The sequence below is a fragment of the Nicotiana tabacum genome, chromosome 21 (assembly GCF_000715075.1).
Source record: "Nicotiana tabacum cultivar K326 chromosome 21, ASM71507v2, whole genome shotgun sequence".
In the NCBI taxonomy this organism is placed as follows: Eukaryota; Viridiplantae; Streptophyta; class Magnoliopsida; order Solanales; family Solanaceae; genus Nicotiana; species Nicotiana tabacum.
The window spans coordinates 64,330,835-64,340,430 of record NC_134100.1 but is presented as its reverse complement, the minus strand read 5'-3'; the positions used below and the strand labels follow the sequence as shown (position 1 = coordinate 64,340,430).

Here is a 9,596-nt window from a genome sequence, read left to right as displayed (position 1 = left end):
TGGTGGAGTTATATTAGGATGAGATCCTTATGATTAGTTCATATGTTTTGAGTCTCCCTTGTGGAATGGATTTGTAGTATGGGACTGATAGGGAGTTGTACCTGTCGGACTTGTTTTACAGTTCTCTCATGTGTTTCTCTTTGCATATTCAGTCATATTCGCGTTGTGCTTATTAGGTTTAGCTTGCGAGGTATGTGCCCATGTAGCGTTGGGTGTGACTTGTTGATTTGGGTGAGTGGTTAAGAAATCTTCATATTTCTTGCATCGCTGTCAGCGTTGTCAAGGTTTGGGACAAGGTTTTAGCTGATATGAGGTTATTTGCTGGTGCTGGATTTGATTATGGGCAGCTATTATAGTCAGAGATGTTGTTATGGGAATATGGGCGATGTATTATGTCCGGTGGTTATACCTTATGGGTGTATGCATGAGCTGTGGCAGCTGGTTGAGGTTGATGCAGTGTGTTTATATAGGAATGGGGTCTTTGGGAAATGATCGGATGGTGAAAATTTTGGTTCTAAGGATTATCGGTGTGGGTGGAAGGAATAATCTTCAGTTGAGATGGTGTTGTTGGGCTTATATGGATTGGGATGATGTGGGATCACCCGCGAGTATATGTATGGTAAGTTCATTCAGTGATTTCATGGCTTCGGAACGGTTCTTGGCACGTTCGAGGATGAACGTTTGTTTAAGAGAGGGAGAATGTAATGAATCAAGCGGTCATTTTGAGAATTAGCATCCCATTTGGTGGCTTAAGGTCTCGAGTAGCTTTGTATTGTGTATTATGACTTGCGTGTGTGGCCGGGTTTGATTTTCGGATGATTCGGGATTTATTTGGAAGAACGATTCTTGCTTTAGAAGCTTAAGTGGTAAGATTTGAATGGAGTTTAACTTTTGTAAAGACGACTTTGAAATAATGTTTTGATGATTTCAATAGCTCCGTATGATTTTGGACTTAGGCATATGTCCGGATTTTGATTTTGAGGTCCGTATGTTGATATGATGCTTTTTTGGGAAAGTTAAAGGTTTGGAAGGTTGAGAGATTTGACCAGGAATTGACTATGTTGATATCGGGCTCGGATTGTAATTCCATGAGTTGTTATAGCTCTGTTGTGTCATTTGGGGCTTGCATGCAAAATTTGAGGCTATTCCAAGTTGATTTGATATGATTCGGCGCCAGTTGTAGAAGTTGAAGGTTCATTAGCTCATTAGGCTTGAATTGAGGTGCGATTCGTAATTTTGGTGTGGTTTGATGTGATTTGAGGCCTCGAGTAGGTCCGTTTTATTTTATGGGACTTGTTGGTAGGTTCGGATGGGGTGCCGAGGGGCTCGAGTGATTTTTTGGGTGGTTCCGGATCATTTCGGATTGGTTGGCAGTTGCTGGTTTCTGTTGTTTGTTGATGTCCCTGTTGTTATTCGCGATCGCGAAAACGAGGGCGCGGTTGCATAGTTATTTTTTGGAGCTGGGTGATTTTATTGATTACGTTTTCTTTACATAGATCGCGTTCGCGTAGGGTCTGGGCTGGTCTTCTTCATGTTCGCACCAGGTTCTTTGCGTTCACATTATTTTGGGCTGGACTTGGCAGTCGCTGGTTTTACTCTTCCCGGTCGCGTTTATGCTTCTGCGTTCACATAGTTCTAGAATTTTTGGTCATTGCATTCACGGGTCTTTTGACGCGAACGCGTAGTGTTAATTTTGGGCTGTGGAAATTGTGCATCTCAAACGTGAATGGTTTTCCACGTTCGCGGAGTGTATACTTGACTAGTGATTATTTAGTATTCTATTTCGTGGGCTTTTGTTATTTTTTTACTTTTTGGGTTAGAGAGCTCGGTTTCAGGCGATTTTGGAGGGGATTTTCATGATTTGGATTGGGGTAAGTATTCTTGACCCGGATTTGATTATATTTCATGATTCCATATTTGTTTTTATCATTAAATTAGTGATTTGAACCGGAGAAATTGGGAACTTTTGTAAAAACTTTCTAAAATATAAAATGTGATTTGAAGGTCGATTTGATGTCAGAATTGGATAATTTTGGTATGGTTGGACTCATATTTTAAATTTTGTATGTTTTGTCAGGTTTCAGCGTGCGGGCCCAAGTTTGACTTTTTAATTTTCATTAAAGATCAAATCTTTATTGTTCGGAATTGTTTTCTATGATTTGTATTTATGATATTAAGTTATTTTATCTAGATTCGAGCCGTTCAGAGGTTGTTTCACACGAGAAGGTCATTTTAGAGTATTAATTTAGCTTCTTTGAGGTAAGTATCTTTCCTAACTTTGTGTGGGAGAAACTACCCCTTAGGATTTGGGATTTATTATATTATTTGAATTATGTGAAAAACGTGTACGCGAGGTGATAAGTGCGTACTCGAACTTATATGTGGATATTGACCGGTTTAGACTCTTAGGTTTCTTTCATGTATTTATTTGAAGTTGTTAGCACATGTTATATCTTTTATTTGTCAAGTTTGCTCTCACATGCTTTATTTGAAGTTGTTAGCACATGTCATATCTTTTACTTGTCAAATTTACTCTGATATGCTTTATTTGAAGTTGTTACCTCTTTTATCATTATGTGACTTCCTTTATTGTTGAGTTATTCTTTATTGAAATTGTTGTTATATAATATCCTTTTGTTGTCGGGTTATTCTCATGCATTTAGACGTAGTTGCTAGTTCATGCCATCTCTTTCATTGTTAGCTTATTTCATGCACTAGAATCCGGAGTTTGCCATTTTATAGGAATACCTTCATTATGGAGATTATTCTTAAGCAATTAATCAAAGTTGAATTTATTGAAAGTCATTAACCTATTTTAGTTGAAGTTGTTGTTTATTGTTGAGTTACTTTCCCCGTTCATTTCGTTGTTATTGAGATTTTGTACACATCGTGTTTGAGCGGTGGGCATGTGTTGTAGTGATATTGGTATTGTTGTTATTAAGAGGTTGTGGCCTATGGGCACTTGTGGTACAAGTTGATATGTTGTGTTGTTGTTATATTAGCACATGTGAATTTGTTGTGTGGATTGACTGTTGTTATGCGGAGCATATGGGTGGCATCTCACAGTTTTCGTTATGCGAAGCATAAGGGTGGCATCTCATTGTTGATGATTGTGCGGAGTGATACGGGTGGCTAATGATATTGTCAGGACGGAGTGATACGGGTGGCTATTATGTTAGATGTCCGGGCGGAATGATAAGGATGGCTATTATGATGTTATCCATTCAAAGATATAAGGGTGGCTATGTTAAGGATGGTATGTGATGGCCTGGGGGCGTTATGCTGATGATATTCGTGTGATGGTATGATTTTTCCTGTGTATGTCATGTGCCTTACATGACTTGTTGTATTGCTTTCAATGAGCTACTCGATGTCTTTGATATTACTTGTTGACTTGGACTATATAGTACACTCTAACAAGCATACACCGTAGCATGTCGTTTACACCGGTTCAGGAGTAAGAAACATGACATCTATTGATAATGTCCATGTATTCTTGTATTATCTACTTTCATTTTAATATTGAGACTGTGACCACACCAGGCGAATTATGATATTGAGCTTGTGACGACGCCGGGCTAGACCGATACTGTCACGACTCAAAATTCAACTAGTCGCGATGGCACCTAACCCAACCCGCTAGGTAAACCAATTAACAATATACCACTATATAATGATAACGATAAGTCAAAATTGAAATAACTGAATTTTATACAACTCCCCAAGGACTGGTAGTACAAATCATAAATTTCTAAGACTTAGAGATCACAAAACTGTTATGAAACAAATACATCATCAGTTTGAAATGTACATAAACAGATTTCTATAAATCTAAGCTACCATGAACAAGAGGCAGCTACAACTGGAGCACAGGTACATCTTCAATGCCAGCTCCCGCCATACACAGCAACATCGGCATCAAACATCTGCACGCAAGGTGCAGAAGTGTAGTATGAGTACAACTGACCCCATGTATTTAATTAGTAACAAACCTTACCTTAGGTTGAAAGCAGTGACGAGCTTGGACAACGGTCAGAGTCCAACACCAACAGCCAAGAACAACTCGTAACTAAATAAAGAAAACCGTACAAATAATACTCAAAGATATGACGCTCAGCTCGTTCACAGTTACGAAAAATAGGCATGCTTCTCAGATATAACAGTAAAAATCCAAATCTTTCACCGAAATCACCAAAATGTGAGTATACCAAAAAACTGTGATTTTTCTCGAAAACCTTCAACAACAGAAAAGATATTTCAATATCAGATGGAATAAGGAAAGTACATATTTATGCCTACATATCAATGTGCATGTGAAGTCATGAATGTCACAAAACCGTACAACATGAGGAAATGCATCTCTATGCCTATATGCCAAGTATGCATGTCAAGTGTAATGCACCACAGTGATAAACACATGTGCTCATGCTCTCGGAGAAGTCAACCTCACTCAGCATGCTCAATCACTCTGTCCTCCCAGTCACTCGGTCCTCCCAGTCACTCAGTCCCTCCCAATCACTCAGTCCTCCCAATCACTCGGAACTTGCTCTCGGCACTCGCACTCGCACTCAGTAGGTACCTGCGCTCACTGTTGATATGTCAGACTGTGGAGGGGCGGAACCTGCCAAAAGGCTTATATAAGCCAATCATGGCATGAATCAATAAAGCATACTGCGGCGTACAGTCCGATCCCATAATTATCACTCACAATTAGGCCCTCGACCTCACTCAGTCATCATCCTCTCCAGTCTCTCGGCCTCACAAATCTCATGCCAATCAACCTAACAATGATAACATGATGTCACAACAAGTGATAACGGATAGTGAGATATGATATGAAAATGAAAGAATATGACTGTGTAATTGCAATTTAAGCAAATAACTCAACAACATAAATGACCTCAGTTGGTCCCAACAAAATAAGCATATAGCCTAAATATGGTTTCTAAAATGGATCATAGCTTAATTAATCTAGCACGTAGAAATTTCATGCATATAAACAAGATTAGATCTATATACAGTACCACAGAATCAACCAAGTCATAATTCACACGGTGTATGCCGACACGCCTGTCACCTAGTACAACGACCCGACTTGTCGTTTTAAGAATTAATGTCCCGTTCAGTGAGTTGAGGTCTCGAACAACTTTGTAATATATATTATGACCCGCGGATGTGGTCGAGTTTGATTTACTGAAGATTCAGAATTTTATTTAAAGAGCAATTCTTATTTATAAGCTTAAATGAAAAGAGTTGACCGGAGAGTTGACTTTTGAGAAAATGACCCCGGAATGGAATTTTGATGATGTCAATAGTTTCGTATGATGATTTCGGACTTAGGCGTATGTTCGCATTTGGATTTGGAAGTCCGTAGAACAATTCAACGCATTTTGGCGAAAGTTAAAAAAAATAAAAGATTTTTGGAAAATCAAATCCTACCAAAGGGTGAATTTTTGATAAAGATGTCGTATTTCGATTCTGGATATGGGAATAACTCCATTAAGCCAATTATGACTTGTGTGCAAAATTTGAAGTCATTCCTGATTGATTTGATATGTTTCGGCGCAAAACATAGAAGTTGGGAGATTCAAAAAATCAAAACTCGATTCGAGGCGCGACTCATAATTTTGATGTTGTTTGATGAGATTTGAAGCCTCCACTAAGTTCATATTGTATTATGGAACGTGTTGGTACATTTGGTTGAGGTTCCGGAGGCCTCGGGTGTATTTCTGGTGAGTTTTGAGCGAGTCCGGGCATTACCGGAACTGAGGCATGGTTCTGGTGCTTAATTTTTCGCGGACGGCAGCAAAAAATTCCGTTGAGGGCGGAAAAATTTAGCTGAGGGCGGAGGAGGGGGCGCAGACCACGTAAATTTGGTCGCGGAGGCGCTCCAGGAAGTTTTGCACACCCACTGGTCCGACTTCGGAAGACTATATCTTTTGATCTACGAAGAAAGTTGAGATGATTCAAAAATGAAAATTATAGCCCTTCGTGTCTAGTTTCCATAAAGGTAAATAAGTTATCATTTGGACATCTGTAGAGAAAGTTATGGCAAAATTATTAAAGCCTGGCAGTGTTGCCCCAAGAATTTCCCGGCCGAATCATTTTTTCGCGACAGCAGGACCTGGGGCGCGGCCGCGATTAGAATTTTGCGGGCTGCGTAGGGGAGTTCAGAGGGTGCACTATATAAACGGGGAAAGCAGGGGTGGGGAAACAAATAGAAATAGTGTGTGGATAGATAGAGAAACGAAAAGAGCTGGGGGAGGGGGTCTAAAAAGGAGAAGATAGAGAAAGCACGAGAGATATAGAGGGGAACGAGATAGAGGGAGCGAGAGAGGAATCAGAAACAGTAGAAACTCCTAAGAAAAATAATCGCACTCCTCTTCTTCCTCGTCAAGTCACCATCATCTTCACACCACCAAAAGCAGAGAAAACTTATCTTCTTCCCCTCTCATTCTCACCATGAAAACATAGTAGATCCATCACCAAAAACCAACCTCTTTTTCCTCCAAAAACACAGTAGAACCAAGCCTAAATTCCAGTAATTTCCCCCCTTAAAATAGCTCCAAACTCCAGCACCAAAAGCACCCCAAACTCCAGCTTCAATACACCCAAAATAGCCACGAAAACAAGCTGAAAATACCACCCCAATCACCAGCAAAACAGTTCCGAAAATCTGCCCAAAACACGTGAATACACAAATTCCGATTGAGCTCGAGTTCGCCTCCGGTGGTCGGTTCCGGTCGAGGTTGCCGGAGAATTTTCCGTTCGAAGTTACATCCATCATCTCTTGTCACGGTTCATTCCACACAGAGATCTGGAGGTTCCTTACGCCTTGTGTATTGAAGAAAACTTTCAGCTATTGAAGTAGCTCTTGCACAGAACAAAAAGAACCCTTTTGTTCGTTGCAGCTGCTCGCAAATCAACAACTCACAGCTGATTCCACCTTCTGCTGCTATCTATCTGAAAAGGAGCTCAATTGCTTCCCTTACCATCAGGTCACAACAAAAAAAGAGATGAGCTGTTTGGCTCGGATAGCAGATGAGGAAGAGAAGCTTGTGAAGAAGATAGTTATTCTATCTTTTATTTCTGAGGAAAATCTCTCGGGTATTATTGAAATAGCCAAACATGCTGGTTTTGAAATCATAGATGGCCAACCTTCAACAGATGAAGTTCCAGAATTTAGTAGAGGACACCAATTTAACATCCACCCAAATATAACAAAGATTTGAGCGTTCCGGAAGCTAATTCAAGCAAGAAGGCGTTTGGAATATCGGCATAACTTTAAAAAGGTAAGTGTCTTGGTTAACCTCGATTGGGGAATTACCCCTTAGTCATTGAGTCTTATGTGCCATTTCTGATATGTGAAAAACCGTGTACGTGAAGTGACGAGTACGTACTCGGACTTATACGTGCAAATTCATTAAATTAAAGTCTTAGACATTATTGTATAGTAAATAGGAAAATTATGGAAAATTATTAAATCATCTGTCTGCCATGCCTAAATCCTTATTGTTGAATTTATTTTTATATGATAATTTGATATGATTGTTACTTAAAATATTTATGAAATTTTGTGAGTATTGTTGGTTTAATATTTCTTGGAATTAAATTTCAATATGAATTTTCTTATACAAATAATTAATTTAAGCGAGCTTAAGAAGAAGTGTTAATATAATTATCTAAATTTATATTAATGAAGGTTTTTCTTTATACCGAGTAATTTCTATCTATATTGATTGTTTTTGGGTGTTGTATACATTGTGTGGAGCCTTGGGCTATTTGTTGTGAAATTAATTGATTTTGTTATATTTTTGAAATTTGGTTGTGGCCATTGGGCAAATTGTGATATGAATTGATTTTATTATGTTGCCGTGTTAATTTTCCGTGTAAATTGTTGTGTTGTGTGAGTTATTATTTTGGAGAGATAAGGGTGGCATTTCACCGTTGATATTATGTGGGTATAAGGGTGACATTTCACTGTTGTTGTGTTTGTTGGAATATTGTCTGGGCGGAGCGATAAGGGTGGCTATATGAGCTATAAGGGTGGCAATAAGAGTGATAAGGGTGGCTATTGATATTGTCTGGGCGGAGCGATAAGAGTGGCTATAGGAGCGATAAGAGCGGCAATAGGAGTGATAAAGGTGGCTATTGTCAGGGACGATATGTGATGATGTGGGGTTGTGGTGTTGATAATTTTCATGCGATGTTGTGATTTGCTTGTGTTTATTTTTATACCTTGTGCAATTTGTCTTATTGTTGGTAAATTGATAACAATCTGATTTATGTTGAAACTGCGAGCCTGTGGCCATTGCCATGCGGATTATAAAATGAAATGTGGGCACGAGGTGCCGTGAGTAAATAATGAGGGCACGTGAATTGTCCGTGCAGTTGTGATATGAAATGTGGGCACAAGGTACTGTGATGAAATGATAATGATAATTGGCACGTGAATTGTCCGTGCAGTTGTGATATGAAATGAGGGCACGAGGTGCCGGGGAAATATGATGATTTAATTATGGGCACGAGGTGCAGTGAAAATATGGAAATGGGTTGAGACCCATATTTTTAAGATTATGAAATGAGATGTCACATGGTGACTTTTTAATTGAAAGAATTATATTCAAAATATTTATTTGGAAGGATTTTTATTCAAAACGAATTATATGAAAGAATTATATGTGAAGGATATTTATTTGAAAAACTTGAATTAATTGGGCGTACATGTATTTATTAATTATTGAGCGATATTTATAGTATTCTTGTTGTTTTGCTGCGCATACCACTGGTTGTTTTATCCTGCCCTTATTGTTATCTGTTTCCTAGTATTTTGTATATTATATTGCACAGGTTAATAGACTAGTGAGCGTCTTGACTGTACCTCGTCTCTACTCCATTGAGATTTGTCTTGATACTTACTGGGTACCGACCGTGGTGTACTCATACTACACTTCTGCACATTTTTGTGCAGAACCAGGTATTGGAGATATCGGACTTGAGCAGAGTTAAAGCGGGATCGTAAGGATTCAAGGTAGAGCTGCTTGGCCGTCGCAGTCCCTTGGAGTCTTTTCATTCCATTGTACTGTTAATTTGTAATCAAATAGTATTTGTATATTCGGTCATCGTAATCACTCCATGTATTCAGTTAGAGTTCGTGACTCAGTACTACCAGTCTTGGGAGGTTGTATATTGTAATTATTTCCGCTGTTAGTTTTAAAAAGAAATGGCTTCAAAAGGAAATTAAAATCGGCTTACCTAATCTTAGAGACTAGGTGCCATCACGACGCCTGTGGTGGGATTTTGAGTCGTGATAAGCTGGTATCAGAGCTCTAGTTTCATAGGTTCTATGAGTCAGTCACGAACGAGTCTAGTAGAGTCTTGCAGATCGGTACAGAGACGTCTGTACTTATCTTCGAGAGGATACAGAACAGTTACGAAATTTCCAATTCTTTCATTCCTGTCTTGCGGAATTTGTTGAATTTGGAATTTGAACCTTTGTATCTCCATTCTCTCACAGATGGTGAGGACACGTGCTACCAGGTTAGCTGAGCAGACATCCACACATACTGCTAGGGCTGCAAGAGGCCGGGGCCGAG

General features: G+C 39.2%; 1 long non-coding RNA gene across 1 annotated transcript; it reads left to right on the top strand.

Annotated features, from left to right (window-relative positions):
• Nucleotides 1-6,215: 6,215 nt before the first annotated feature.
• Nucleotides 6,216-9,240, top strand: LOC142175409 (uncharacterized). The gene is made up of 2 exons (XR_012704439.1): nt 6,216-7,292; nt 8,972-9,240. It is a non-coding gene; the product is annotated as an uncharacterized LOC142175409 (long non-coding RNA).
• Nucleotides 9,241-9,596: the final 356 nt, after the last annotated feature.